The 15,001-nt window shown below is 43.1% G+C and overlaps 1 protein-coding gene across 1 annotated transcript in view; it reads left to right on the top strand.

The window, feature by feature from the left end:
- Positions 1-9,514: 9,514 nt before the first annotated feature.
- Positions 9,515-15,001, top strand: part of MYO1B (myosin IB) — a 194,932-nt gene continuing 189,445 nt past the window's right edge. Inside the window, exon 1 of the mRNA XM_026647749.2 lies at positions 9,515-9,570. The gene's annotated coding sequence lies outside the window, so the exon portion shown is untranslated. The remainder of the gene's footprint in view (positions 9,571-15,001) is intronic.

A 15,001-nucleotide genomic window follows, 5' to 3' on the forward strand; every position in this document is an offset into this window, starting at 1 on the left:
TTAATGTGAGGCTAAATTCAGTAACACTTGGAATGTACATCTCTATAAAAGGGAAAACATTTTAATTATAAATAAGGCAATCAATAACTCTTTCATATATCCTTGAGATAAAGGCTTGAGACGCCAGAGGTTTGACTTATTCTCAGACTCTTCCTTAACTAGAACAGTCGCTATTAGGTAGTAACTTCAGTTACAAATAACAAAAATATCTGGAGTTTAGAAATATTGATTTGATTATTTTGTTAAGTTGTTTAATTTGGAAGTATTTCTAAAACACTTCCAAAATATAAAGTGCTACGCTATATAAGCTCTCAGTGTTGTCTATTCATTTTTAGTTAGTTGAGCTTATTCCAGAACTTTGGACAGGCTTCAAACTGGGCTAATATGCTTCTCCATTATACAGACAGACCTGCAATATGATATTATAATTCACGGTAGTTCTGTTTCTGTTGTATAAAGTGCTTGATTCAGCCATTCCTTTTCTCCCGTTTCAGTAAGGCTGGCTAAGTTATATTTCTTAGTATATTAATTAGTATACTTCCAGTTGGCCTAATTCTGTCAGAGGCAAGTCTGAGGAATGTTAATGTCTAACATTTGTTGGGTGTAACAATAAAATCATAAGGCAGGGCCGCAGTTCTTCACAGTATTGTACTTACAGTATCCGCAACAGCTATATTTATAGTTGTTTGTATTTGACTGGTCTGGCTTGTGGACCTATAAACTCTAAGGCACCAGTTCAGGACAACACTTAAGCTCATGCTTAACTTTAACTTCCTGATGTACAGGGAATTTGGGAATTTCTTATCCTGACTCATTACTTTATAATATTGCTTTTCAAGAATGATTGTAACAATAGGATATGTTTGTTTACATATCAAACTATATTTTAATATTTAGTATATTACACATTATGTGTCAGATTCTGGCCCTTCACTCCAGCTGCTTTTCGCTGCTCTGGGAGCCAGCTTATCCTGCTACCTGGGAATTCCCCTGGTGAAAGGTGAGATAGAGCTGGCTAGTGGCTCTACGTGATCTCTCTCCCAGTTCTTGGCATAGCGTGTGTGGCGGGGGGAAACTGGGCATGTCTGGAGCATCTCTGCATTCTGGCTATTTCCAGCTCCCAGAACAGCCTCTTTGGACTGCTCTAATTTATGAGGTCTGCTCCAGACCCTGGTCAGCCCCATAATTTTGGAGCCACAAAACAGGCACACAGCCAGCTTAACCCCTCCTCTCCCAAACAGTCCAGAGCATGGCTCAAAATCTAGATATTTTGTTTCTAGCCACTTTTACAGTGACAAGCATTTCTTAAAGAAATAAGATATTTAACATTCAATGCATCCATGGATTCCCCTTAAGAAATATTCTTTAGGATATACTTGGCATTCTCAAGAGACTGTGACATGTAATGAGCAAGAATTATCCTCTGGTTTGTGTATGCCTATGGAGAAGGGCCTACCATTTTGCTTTAAAAACCTTTGAGTCTGTTTTGTGACTTTTTTCTTGCTTCCCAATGAACATAATTTCCAATTTCCTGCTGGTATATCTGAGGCTTCTCTTAGGGATTATTTAAAACTTTTTATTTACTGCAGGATGTGGAAGCAGATATTGTGGTATTTCAGTTGACCAGAATAAAAAATAAACTTGGAGTTGTGATATCTTTAAACTATGCTAACTTGCTTTGGGGTGGGATGACCAGGGGGAATGGCAATAAATTAAGCCATGTCAAAGAAGAGTAGATAAAATGAATGAGTGCTGATTCATATTTATAAATGGAGAGAAAGTGACAGAGGAATAATGCAGAAATACTCGGCTATGAGGATTGGTAATAGAAAGCTTTTTCTCACACTGGTTTGAATGTAGTGGAGGCTGAAAGTTGTTAGTGGCTATGAGAAGACAGTCTCCACTTACTTTCTATAGGACAGAACTGGCATCTAGATATTATGGTGACCAGCACCCTAAAAGGACCTTAAATAGACATCTGCATAACAAAAGCTACTACTACAATTACTACTAACTGCCATCCTTATTAGTGCATTTGAATCTGACAGAGCAGGACTTGAACTTGGGTCTCCCACATCGTGGGTGAGTGTGCTAACCACAAGTACTACTTTAATAAAGAAGCCAGTCATCAAGTGGGCATGGAGTCTGAACTATCCCTAAACCCCACAAGTGGTCCCTCATTAACCTGATTGAGGCACATTGATGGGGTAGCATGGGGAAGTCTGTGCTGCTGCTTATGGTGTACCTGTTCTGTGGATAAACAGAGGACTTCAGTCTCCAGAGCAGACAATTTGTTGTCCATAAGCAATAGTGATTCTTGATAGAAAGATCCAAGCCAAGGTCTGGTGGTACCAGTCCTAGAAGAAGTTGCAGAAGCACTGAGTGGCATGAAAAATAAAAGCTCTCAGCATACAAGCAGAAGTATGGGATTCCCTCGGGTAAGTAGTTTTGAACATACTGCATCATGAGGACTGAGAAGATGCCTGATGCCTGAGGAAAAGCACATAAGTACCAATATTTAAGATAAAAGGAGACACACAAGACTATGGGCTTGCCTACATTTAAAACACTATATCTGCACCACTGCAACGCTTCAGTGTAGACACCTGCCAATGGCGTAGGTAATCCACGTCCCAGAGAGCCGGTAGTCAGGTTGATGGAAGAATTCTTCCATCGACCTAGCACTGTCCACCCAGGGACTTAGGTTGGCCTAACGCCACTCAAGGCTCTGGATTTTTCACACCCCTGACTGATGTAGTTAAACCAACCTAATTTTCTAGTGTAGACCAGGGCTGTGGTAACTACCCTGGCATTTAACTCATGAGCAACACAAGGAAAATCTGGGAGAAAGTTATTGATAAGAGACTACAAAGACAAAGGTCAGTGACTATCATTTTTGATTTGTGTCAGGCAAGTCAACAATTGACACAATCTTTGCCTTAAAATTACTTGTGGGAGAAAAATAGAGAAGAGAGGAAACCCTACACATATTATTCATCTAGCTTGAGAAAGCTTATGACCGTGTTCAGAGAGAAGTCATCTGATGGTGTATGAGAATGAAAGAAATACCCAAAGACTATATCAGACTGGAACAAGGGGACTGTCACCACAAATAGAAGGCTATGTGGAGAAACTGAACAATTTCTATTTAGAGTCAGGGCACATAAAGCTCCTTTTTTAAGCACCAACGTGAACACATGCACTTACAGAAAACATCCAGAGAGTGGCACTGTGGTGCACCGCTTTTTGCAGATGATGTAGTAGCACCGGTGAGGGAGAGCAAAGAGGAAGTGGAAGAAAATTTTGAGAGATGTAGGTGCGTATTTGAAATAAATGGCATGAAAATAAGCAGATAGAAAACAGACTGAATAGTCGGTAGATTCCATGGTAGCTTGCAGGAAGACCGTGGGACATTAAGTCTGGTTCAAACACGTATGTCTGACAGGTCCGGATAATGATTAATGACAAACTTATAAGCAAAACAGGAAAGTCATGGACTAAATGGAGAGAAATGAGCAGAGTGATGTGCTCTGGGAGAATGCCTATCAAATTGAAAATTAAGATCTACAGGACAGTAAATAGGCCTGTACTTTTATATGGCTCTGAATGCTGGGCACCGAGGAAGACAGGAGTAGTTATTGAATAAAGTAGAAATGAAAATGTTAGGAGGATGGAACGGGCTCAGCATGAATGAATCTGAGGAAGTGTGAAGTTGGTACCAATAATAGAAAAGGCGAGGGAAGCCAGGCTTAAATGGTTTGGGCATATGAAAAGAAGACTGGAAGAATATATAGGAAACAGGATGTTGATTTGAAGTGGAGGGCTAAGAGAAGGGTTGGAAGACCCGAAACTAGAGAGATGGATGTCATGCAAAAGGATTTGATTAGCTGTGGCGTGTCAAAGGGACTTCTTCAAGTCAGACTGGAATGGAGGACTAGAAGAGCTGAACCCAAAAAAATGGGACTAAGGCTAGAAGAAGAAGTAGTAGTGAGATCCAAATGTGCTTGGTGTTTATCTCCAATAGTTTGCTTAGGTTGCAATAGCTGTGTCTTCAGCAATCAAAACAAAAGGTGAGAACAAAGCACAAGAAATAAACAGTAGAAACACAGCTACTTAAAACATATGCTGCAGATGACTCATAGCGTTAAGAACCCCCAACCCACCATCCCAATCTCATTCCTCCCTCCCCCTCCTATATGTACAATGTTCTCCAAGTAGTTACCATCCAATAGGCTTTAAATCCTGCATATAGGAAGCAATACTCCCGTGACCCAGGATCAAAGCTGGGGTTGGGTGCCCATGAGACCACATTTCAAGGCCAGCTCTTCTAATTATCCAAGGGCAGTGATTAATTCCACAATCTGCAACTCTCAAATGCTCATAAGACTTATTTGAGGATTTTATGAATTTCTCAATCAGCTTTTTGTCATAAGGATGTGACTTGAAGAGCCAAAGGGAGGGAATTATTTCATAGTATTTATAGCAGAAATGTATGATGCTGTACTTGGATTAAGAAAACTTCACCAGTCATGAATTTTTTTTCTTCCCTACCTCCCAAGAGACTCCATTTAAGATTTCTCTAGTGCACATGGGTTTATTCTCTGATGGTGTAAATTGGTGCCACTCCAAAGGAGCTGTGTCAAGTCAGTGCAGAGATGCTAAGTTACACCAACAGCAGATTTGGTGCTAATCTCTTCAGAGAAGCAGTCTCAGCTTGTATTTTTGGATCTGTGAATTCAATGGGAGTTGTTGTTTATGACAAGGCTGAATTGTTCCATCATATTTTTGTAAAAACAACGTGGAGTCCTTGTGGCACTTTAGAGACTAACACATTTATTTGGGCACAAGCTTTTGTGGGCTAAAACCCATATTTTTGTGGTTTTTTTAAAAGGATTCCCTAGTGCTTGAACAGCTTAAAGAAACTGATACGCAAACCCTACGTGGGGGTCATGTCATTCACTCATGAAATGTACCTACCTCTGTGGTGTCACTCCGTCGCTGTTTATTTGGGCAGAATGTAAACACCACAGTTGGAATTGGGCCAGGACATTCAGAAAATGCCATGAGATCCTTAATGAGTGCAAGTGGGCAGAGCCTTTAATTCAATTTTCATCAGGAAAAAAAGGCATTCCTAGCACTGTGCTGGGGGCCTGGCTCAGTACTGACCTAGAGGTAAGTTCGCTGCTTTCTGGATCACCAGCTCCTCTTCCTGAAGTTCAAGTACCTACGCATTCCGTGCAGGACTATCATCCACATACTCACCCAGATCAAACCAACAGTATAAGATGCTTAGGCTGTAGGAGCTATATCTTGCTAGAGTAGACTTTTATCTCTAAGGGCCATGTCCAGACTACAGCCCTAAGTCAACCTATTGGTCGACTTACAGCCACTGCAGTAATTACAGCCATGGCACTAATTGATGTCTACATCACCCTCCTTCTGTTGGTGGTGTGTGTCCTCACCAGGAATACTTCCACTGATTGAAGAGGGGCCATGTGGGTGGCTGAGAGCCAGGAACCCAGCGGTTCTCCATTCTGGCTGGGAGTGGCGGGGGAGGGCAGCCGCCTGGGCTTCTGGGAGCAGGGAGCCTCTAGGCAGTAGCCCGGCTGAGAGTGCGAGCAAGGGGCAGCTGGGCTCTAGCTGCCCGGCTTTCTTGTCAATTTCCATGCTGGAGCTGTGATATTGACAAGACAGCCAACAATCCATGTAAGGGTCTACACAGACACTGCATTGCCCTAACTACACCGCCATAAGCCTTACGCCTCTCATAGAGGTGGAATGATGTTGGTACAGTAGGGCACTTACATTGAAGGGACAAAGCTGTAGTGTGTACACTGACATAGGTTGACATAAGCTGCCTTATGTCGACCTAACTGTGTAGTGTAAACCAGGCCTAAATCTATAGATTGGTACCACCTTGAAGATTTTGAAAATAGAACATTATTTAGGGCAGCAGTACTGATTTACGATAAGAGATAGCAAGCTCTAAAAGAAGTCTGTCTAGTTCTTCAATATCTAGATTCAGTTATTTTAATATCTAAATGGGAAAACTTTTTTCTTTCTGAAATTTTTGTAAGGGTTTGCTTAGCTGATTTAATCTTATGATGCTTGCATATAGGGTTATGTACATTTATAATGACTAGGGTTGATTGGGAAACAATTTTGTTTCATGAAAAATTTCAGGGTTTCATAATTTTTCATTTTGATACAGAACAAAAATGACCTTTCACAAATTTTCATGGAATATCATGGTAGTCATGCTGGGAGAGAGCCCTGCTTCCGCGTAGCCAGTAGCTAGGTCATTTGTCTAGGCAGTAGGGGAGACAGGATAAAGTCCCTGCTCCAAATTAGACAGAACAGGGACTTAAACTTGGGTTTCCCACATCGCTATTGACTATTCTGTAGGGGGTGTCTCTGAGAATTTTTGATGATACTTACATGTTTCCAGGAAACACTTAAGTTTTAACAAAATGGTGTTTTTCGCTGGGGAAAAGTTTAATTGAAATATTGTTGATTAACTCTAATAATAAACCGTAGTGTTTTCCAGACATGAGCCTAGGGGCAAAGTAGATCTCAGGAATCAAGCATCTGTACTGAAAATCTGCAGACACTAAAACGGAGAGTAAAAGTATGAACCTGTCAGACTGATACTGCAAGAATTAAGAGATTTTTGTGGAGTAATACCTGGAGGCGAGCTGGAAGTGATGGGTGCTCTAGCATTTGCATACTTCTACATTTGAAAGACTTGTTCTCATATTTTTTAACCTACAGTCTATCTATACGCAAGGCAAATGGAAAGATTACATAAGAACCTCTCACACAGCTTATAACATTCAATATATTTCATTTTAAGTTTAAAAAGTGTGTGAAAGGTTGTGTAGGCAGGGCTGGATTAAGGCAGGGGCTTTAGGAGCTGCAGCCCAGGGCCCTGGCTCAAAGGGGGCCCTGCAAAAATAAATCACAGGCAGCGATCTCCAACTCCTGGCTACTAAAAGTCCTGCAGTGCAGTGGGGTGCTCAGGCAGGCTCCATTGCAGGCTGTGGCCGCAGGTGGCCCCTGGCGGGTGTGTGTGTGGGGTGAGGTGGCTCCATGCACTACCCCCCCCCCAAGCACTGTCCCCACAGCTCCCAGCCAATGGGAGCTACGGGGGTGGTGCTTGCGGGTGCGGGCAGCGCACTGACACATGCTGTCCCCGTCCCCCCAGGGGCCACAGAGACATGCCAGCAGTCGGACGCTTCCGGGAGCCCTGCTGCGCCGCTGGCTGGGAGCCGCTTGTGGTAAGTGCCCCCTGGTCGGAGCCTGAACCTCGCACCCTCTCTTCCACTCCAATCCCCTGTCCCCTCCTGCACCAAACTCCATCCCAGGAAAAAGACTTGTATACAGGGCCCCCCCCCAAATCTAATTTCCCTGGGCCCACAGGAGAGTTAATCCGGCCCTGAATGTAGGAGATGAAAGGTATTCTGACACAGTGATTCTCAAACTTTTTTACTGGTGCCCCCTTTCACATAGCAAGCCTCTGAGTGCGACCCCCCCCCATCAATTAAAAATGCTTTTAAAATATATTTAACACCATTATAAATGCTGGAGGCAAAGTGGGGTTTGGGGTATAGGCTGACAGCTCATGACCCCCCCATCTAAGAACCTTGTGACCCCCTGAGGGGTCCTGACCCCCCCCCATTTGAGAACCCCTGTTCTAACATGAATAGATTTTTAAATACATTAGTGCCTCTTTTTACTATGTGATTCTGATGGTGTTGAAACCACAGCTAATGTGACATCTTTCCAATGAGGTGTGAGACAGGATTCCTATAGCATGCTCACCAGAAGCTTATGGTTTACTTCAATGTGTTTGTAATCTACTCTATCTTTGCCATCTAACTGAGACTAGGTCATCATAAAACTGAATCTGGCCTATTTAAAAACTGCCCCAGCCAGGAGAGAGTTGAGTAGTTCAACTCTTTTCAGTCACCTCAGATGGAGGTGGCATGTTCTAGATTTAACTAGAAAATACAGTCTGATTTGCTTTTCACTCTATTTTTACACCACTATTATTCCACTGAAGTAAGTGATTTACTTCAGGCTTACACTAGTGGAAATTAGTAGAGAATGAGTCCCACAACCCATTCACTTCCTTTTGTGCGGCTTTCGACATTACAATTCTTTTATACACCTGTTCATCATTTTCCCTTTATTTTGCATATTATTTGGGTAGACTTAAAAAGCCTAACTGTATTCATACAGTAAGAATCCAGCGTTAATCTATTAACCATTCTTTATGAAAGAGCAACCGATGTGAAACTTTGTTTTGGGGTATTCTGTCAGGCAGTCTTAGTGCAATACTTAGGCCTAAATACTTTTCCAATTGCATGGCCTGTTTTCTCTTTCTGCTGGGAAGTGGTTTTGTTTTCCTGGTAATGTATTTATCTGAGTCAGAATTGAGCTGTTATGGTGTCAGATTAAACTGGATTTGAGCACAGGTGAGTTCAGTGAATGTTTTCCCTGGGTAAAAGACTCTAGGAATCAGGCCTTGTTTTTTGGAATAAATTATTTCTTCCACCAAGCAGGGGATCTGTTCCTGCTCCGTGTGAAGTTAATGGAAATTTTGCTACTGTCTTCAATAGGTGCAAGCTTCGGTCCTTATTTTTTTAGAAACCTGTCATCTCTGCTAGATTAGTATAAAACAGGGGTTCTCATGCTTCATTGCACTGTGACCCCCTTCTGACAACAAAAATTACTACATGACCCCAGGAGGGGGGACCAAAACCTTAGCCCCCCCCAAGTCCCCCTGTTGTGGGTGGCGGGCAAAGTTGAAGCCCGAGCCCTGCTGCCCTGGGTGTGTGTGTGTGGGGGGGAGGCGGGTAAACTGAAGCCTAAGGACTTCAGCCCTGGATGGGTGGCTTGTAACCTGAGCCCTGCCACCCAGGACTGAAGCCAAAGCCTGAGCCCTACCAACCCGAGCCCCAGCCAGTCCAACCCCAGGCTTTGACCCTGGGCCCCAGCTAGTCTAACACCAGCTCTGGTGCCCCATTAAAATGGGGTTGTGACCCACTTTGGGGTCCTGACCCACAGTTTGAGAACCGCTGATATAAAAGAATCTGATGCTGTGCCTGAGACTTCCACCTCAAGGAGCAGGTCAAATCTGGTATTTCATTGTTTGTATGACACATGGTCACTGGAGGTAAACCTAAGCTTGCTGTGATGCCCTGCCCCGGCCCTGCTTGCTGTATTGCACCTAGCAGCAGTGAGAGACCCCAGGGCCCTGAGCCTCCGCCACACGCTGGCAGGCAGCCCTTGTCTAGAGCAGGTCTTCTCTCTAAGAGTCAGGCCGCCTGGGGGCGCTGCGAGCCGCGGGCGGGCCGGGCCGGGCCGGGCGGCGGCTGGAGGTGCTGGGAGCGTCCCAGCCCCTTCCCAACCTCGGCCGCCCGCTGCCTCCGCCCTGTGCCGAGGGGGAGAGGGGGCGGGGGCGTGGCGTGGCGTGGTGTGGCCGGCGCCCAGTTCAGTTGCACGGGTCGGGCAGAGCCGGAGAGCGGCTGCCGGGCTGCGGGAGGGACCCGCTCGCGGAGGGGAGAGGTACGGTGCGTCCCGGGGCGGGCAGCGCTGCTTTGAGGGGCTGCTGCGGGGGAGAACGCGGCCGGTGCCGGGGCTGGGGCAGGGGAGAACTGGGGACGGGGGCCCAGAAGGGAACAAGGGGGAACGATGGTTTTAGGGTTTGGGCAACGGGGTCAGAGGTTACGGACCGGCATTGGTTGGGGGAGGCGCGCTGTTGCCTCCTGCCCCGACCTGGCTTTCCATGCACATGCGGATGGGGGGCCCGCCCCTGCACAGCCACTTCTGCGGAGCTTGGGAGGACAAAGCTCCCGGAGCGGCGCTGGGCAGGCGGGACTCTTCCAGGTGAAGCGGTGTTTGTGTGGGAGCTGGAGCTGCCCCTCACCCCCCTTTCCGCCTGCCCTCTTTGTTTAGTCTTGGTGAAAGGGATTGTGTGTGTCCCGGCTCTTGTTTCCCCGCGGAGATGGGATTCATTCAGCTGGGATTGAAACCAGATTGAGAACCAGAGGAGACTTGCATCAGAGTTCTCCAGACCCTGGGGTGCATGATGTGTATGTGTGCGCGGGGGAGGTGGGGTTGTGAGTTGTAATGAGTCGTCTGTTCAAAGGGCTGTGTGTTTTCAGCGCCCATGGGTGTTTGCTCCTTTGTGAAGAATGTGGCTGAATATTTACTGTTGCAACAAGTTACCTAATCGTTGCCATGTTGTTACTATGCCACACAGTCCGGCTGTGGCTTCTGAGATCAAATCCCACCTGGTACTCACATAGCAGACTGCTTTGCAGGCTCTGTATTCTTAAAAGGAGGGGAAGAGGCAAATATATTTGTGGCGACTTAGGCTGGATGGATAGAGGCAGCTGTTACAAAACTGTATCCATAGGGTTAACTTCAACCGTGACACTAGAGCGAAAAACCCACTCTAAGGAATGTCTGGGAAAAACCACTAAAAGAACCCTAGATTGCTAAATGCATGAATCACAATATGTAACATTGCATTGGAAATCCCTTCCAGAGATGACTCCTACAAATAAAAGTATTTAGTTTGAAATGATATAGATTTGTCATGGCTTTCGTTAGCAAGTAGTGGATGGTTCTAGACCTCTAGGAAGCCTAATTTAACCATGAGCTTTGGTGTCCATAAACATAAAGATGTTCCAGATTTTAAAAAATCTAAAATCAGTGTGTGTGCGCTTTTCTGGAGAGATCATTACATCTGCTTTTTGTTTTTTAAAGCAGCTAACTCGTGTGGAAAGCTTCATTTAATTCAAATGGATGGCTTAGACTAATTTTTATACAGATACATGTATGAGGGACGATTGTGGGAGGAGATTGTCATTATCTTAGAATGGAATTTTAAATTCCAAGAACAAATAAGCTTTAGGAGAGGTCACTATTATTTGGGAAGGGCTTTCCAGACCTGGACAGTTGTGGAAATGTCCCAAATGTATGGACTGTAATTTAGGTATGACATGAATCTTGAAGGGCAGACCAGTCATGATAAAAATTGCCTGTGCATATTAAGTTGTGATATATCAGGATGCACTGTTGTACATCTGTTATGCTTGTGGCTTTTAAGGAGGGCATAATGCTCCTTCCTAAGTGACTAGGACTCCCCCTCAGAAACAATGGCTACCATTAGCGGGGCCTTCTTATGATCAGGCAAACACTGCTGTAAAGGCACAAATACAGCATTTAGGGGTTCCTTGTCTTACACTTAAAATAATCATTGGTATTTTAGTTGTGTACATATATGCACTTACTCTTTGTCTGACAGCATGCTTGGTACACCACTATGTTGATAAGGCCTGGTCATTGTCCCCAAGAGCTTATGGAATATTAAATAAAATATACTTCAAGAGCTGTTAGCCTGTGTATTGGAAAGAAATGGTTGTTTGAAATAAGGCAGGTTAGAAATTACCACTGGCAAACATCATAGGTCCAATAAAGTGGCTGACTTTTCAGTTTTAGTGTTGAGTCATGATTTTACCATATCCTGCTATCCTATTGTTAATTGTGAATTAAGGGTGGCAACAGGCTGCCCATCCTTCCTTGGGTGAATCATCACTTTGTCAAGTCCTGTATCAAAGGCAAGGCTTTCTCCAAGTTTTGCTAGGATGTAAACAGAATCTGACACATTTGTTAAATTGGACTTCAAAAGTGGGCCAATTTTAAGTGTATTAAAACATAATAAAATTCCTCTGTTTATTTTCATAGAATATCAGGGTTGGAAGGGACCTCATCCAGTACAACCTCCTGCTCAAAGCAGGACCAATCCCCAGACAGATTTTTGCCCCAAATCCCTAAATGGCCCCTCAAGGATTGAACTCACAACCCTGGGTTTAGCAGGCCAATGCTCAAACCACTGAGCTATCCTCCCCCATCTCCAGTCTTCCTTCTGATTATAAAAATGTGACTTTATAATAGTGTTCTTCTATGAAGCATAGTGTTTTTGGCTTGATTCTGTAGTAAAACGTACTGTTTTGTACCATCACAGTTATTCCCATAGCAATATACAGTGGTCAAAATTCAAGTCAGAATTTTCCAACAGTTACCGCACCATGGTATCTTAGAGAACCACACTTTCCCCCCATACTTAGAATAGAAGATGTTGCTGGAAACTACATGTTAATTGTTGGCGTGTATTGGATATTTTAATGGCTTCTTCTCTATATGGATACTATGAAGAGGATTATGATTTTTTCACAGGATTAAGCAGAAGATGAAGGAACTCTTATTAAAATATCTTCAAGAGGAAGCACAGGGACTCACTGGTTTGAAGCCTTTTAACTTTTTCTGAAGTAAGAGCCCCACTTCAAATCACATCTATGAGGAGGAAATAGGGACCAGAGAAGAGAGGACAGAACATGGATTTAAGGTGGTTGAGTTTAGCTAGAGATTTACATTAGCCCTGTTAAATTTAATGTAAAGCAAAATCATTTTAGGAGAGCAAGTATACATCTCTGGGCCATGTGCTTCTGTAGGAGGATGGGAGAAGAGAGGCAGGCAAATGAGAAGAGGAAGTGGGGAGAGACACTGGAAACCTCAGCAGAGCCATTAACTTTTTGTGCTGCATACTCATAAAGGGCTGCTGGCAATGTACAGAAGATGTCAAGGGTCTTCTTTCACACAATCCTCTGAGATCATCAAATTTCTGAGCTCTGTGGGAACAGAAGTTCTCCATGCTGGTTTCTGATCTCATCTTTCCCCAACAGCAGTAATATCAGAAGTGGAGTAGCTTGGCAATCAGCGAGGAAAGTGAAAGAAAGGTAAAGTGGAACATAGTCTGCAGGACAGCTTTGTGTAACTGTAGAGCAATCTGGTTGGTATAGCACATCTACCTCTTGATTTCAGACTACATGTTGTCAGAAACGGGACAAATGCTTACACACTGGGGGACGTTAAACAGTCTGGCAGTAGAGCACTGATCTTATTTATGGCAGCTCATATGCCAAATCTTCCTATAAATCTTACCTTGTATTTCATTCATCCTTTTTTTTTTTTTAAGTTAACAAAGAACAAATTGAAATGAAAAACAACATTTTAGTGAATTATGTTTCAAGAGTTGGGGAATTTTCTGACTTCTAAAAGATGACAGGACAAGCAAAAGCGTTGCTGCTTCTTTATGAATATGGAGACACACTATTTCATTCCCTCCACCTTTTTACCTTTTAAAATATCAGCTACATGTCTTCTCCACTCTTTGCTGGGGGACGACGGCACTATTTTAGGAGGACCACAGTAGTGATGTCCCAGCCCAGATCTGCAGCTCCCCCTCCCCAAACTGGGGCGGGGGAGAGAGAGGGAGTAACAGCTCTGCTTACATCCTTAGACATGAAGACCTGATATTTTTAATGTAAAGCTCAGACAGAAAACATTTTCTTAAAAACTTCAAGACACTTTATCATAAAGCAGCAGTAAAGGGCAACGATGGTTAATTTGTAGGGCTGTCATGCGATTAAAAAAATAGAATACCATTTATTTAAATATATTTGGATGTGTTCTACATTTTCAAATATATTGATTTCAATTACAACACAGAGTACAGTCCTCACTTTATATTTATTTTTGATTACAAATATTTATGATGTAAAAAACAAAAGAAATAGTATTTTTCAATTCACCTCATACAAGGACTGTAATACAATCTCTTTATCGTGAAAGTTGAACTTACAAATGTAGAATTATGTACAAAAAATAACTGCATTCATTCAAAAATAAAACAATGTAAAACTTTAGCGCCTACAAGTCCACTCAGTCCTACGTTTTGCAGGAGATAATGCTGCCTGCTTCTTGTTTGCAATGTCACCTGAAAGTGAGAACAGGCTTTCACATGGCACTGTTGTAGCTGGCATCGCAAGTTATTTACCTACGAGATGTGCTAAAGATTCATATGTCCCTTCATACTTCAACCACCATTCCAGAGGACATGCATCCATGCTGCTGAGGGGTTCTGCTCGATAACAATCCAAAGCAGTGCAGACAGACGCTATTTCACTTTCATCATCTGAGTCAGATGCCACCAGCAGACGGTTGATTTTCTTTCTTGGTGGTTCGGGTTCTGTAGTTTCTGCATCAGACTGTTGATCTTTTATGACTGCTGAAAGCATGCTCCACACCTTGTCCCTCTCAGATTTTGGACAGCACTTCAGATTTTTAAACCTTGGGCTGAGTGCTGTAGCTTTCTTTAGAAATCTCACATTGGTACCTTCTTTGTGTTTTGTCAAATCTGCTGTGAAACTGTTCTTAAAACGAACGTGTGCTGGATCATCATCCGAGACTGCTATAACATGAAATATATGGCAGAATGCGAGTATAACAGAGCAGAAGACCTACTATTCTCCCCCAGGGAGTTCAGTCAAAAATTAACGCATAATTTTTATAACGAGTGTCATCAGCATGGAAGCATGTCCTCTGGAATGATGGCTGAAGCATGACGGGGCATACAAATGTTTAGCATATCTGGCATGTAAATATCTTGCAATGCTGGCTACAAAAGTCCCATGCGAACACCTGTTCTCACTTTCAGGTGACATTGTAAATAAGAAGGTGGCTGCATTATTTCCCATAAATGTAAACAAACTTGTTTGTCTTAGCGATTGGCTGAACAAGAAGTAGGACTGAGTGGACTTGTAGGCTCTAAAGTTTTGCATTGTTTTGTTTTTGAATGCAGTTATGTAACAAAAAAAATTTCTACGTTTGTAAGTTGCACTTTCATGATAAAGAGATTGCATTACGGTACTTGTATGAGGTGAATTGAAAAATACTATTTCTTTTGTTTATCATTTTTACAGTGCAAATATTTGTAATAAAATAATATAAAGTGATCACTGTACACAGTGCTCACTTTGTATTCTGTTTTGTTATTTAAATCAGTGTATTGGAAAATGTAGAAAAACATCCAAAAATGTTTAATAAATTTCAATTGGTATTCTATTGTTTAACAGTGCGATTAAAACTG

Source organism: Terrapene carolina, unplaced genomic scaffold (genome assembly GCF_002925995.2).
Source record: "Terrapene carolina triunguis isolate 2854851 unplaced genomic scaffold, T_m_triunguis-2.0 Scaffold62, whole genome shotgun sequence".
Classification (NCBI taxonomy): domain Eukaryota; kingdom Metazoa; phylum Chordata; order Testudines; family Emydidae; genus Terrapene; species Terrapene triunguis.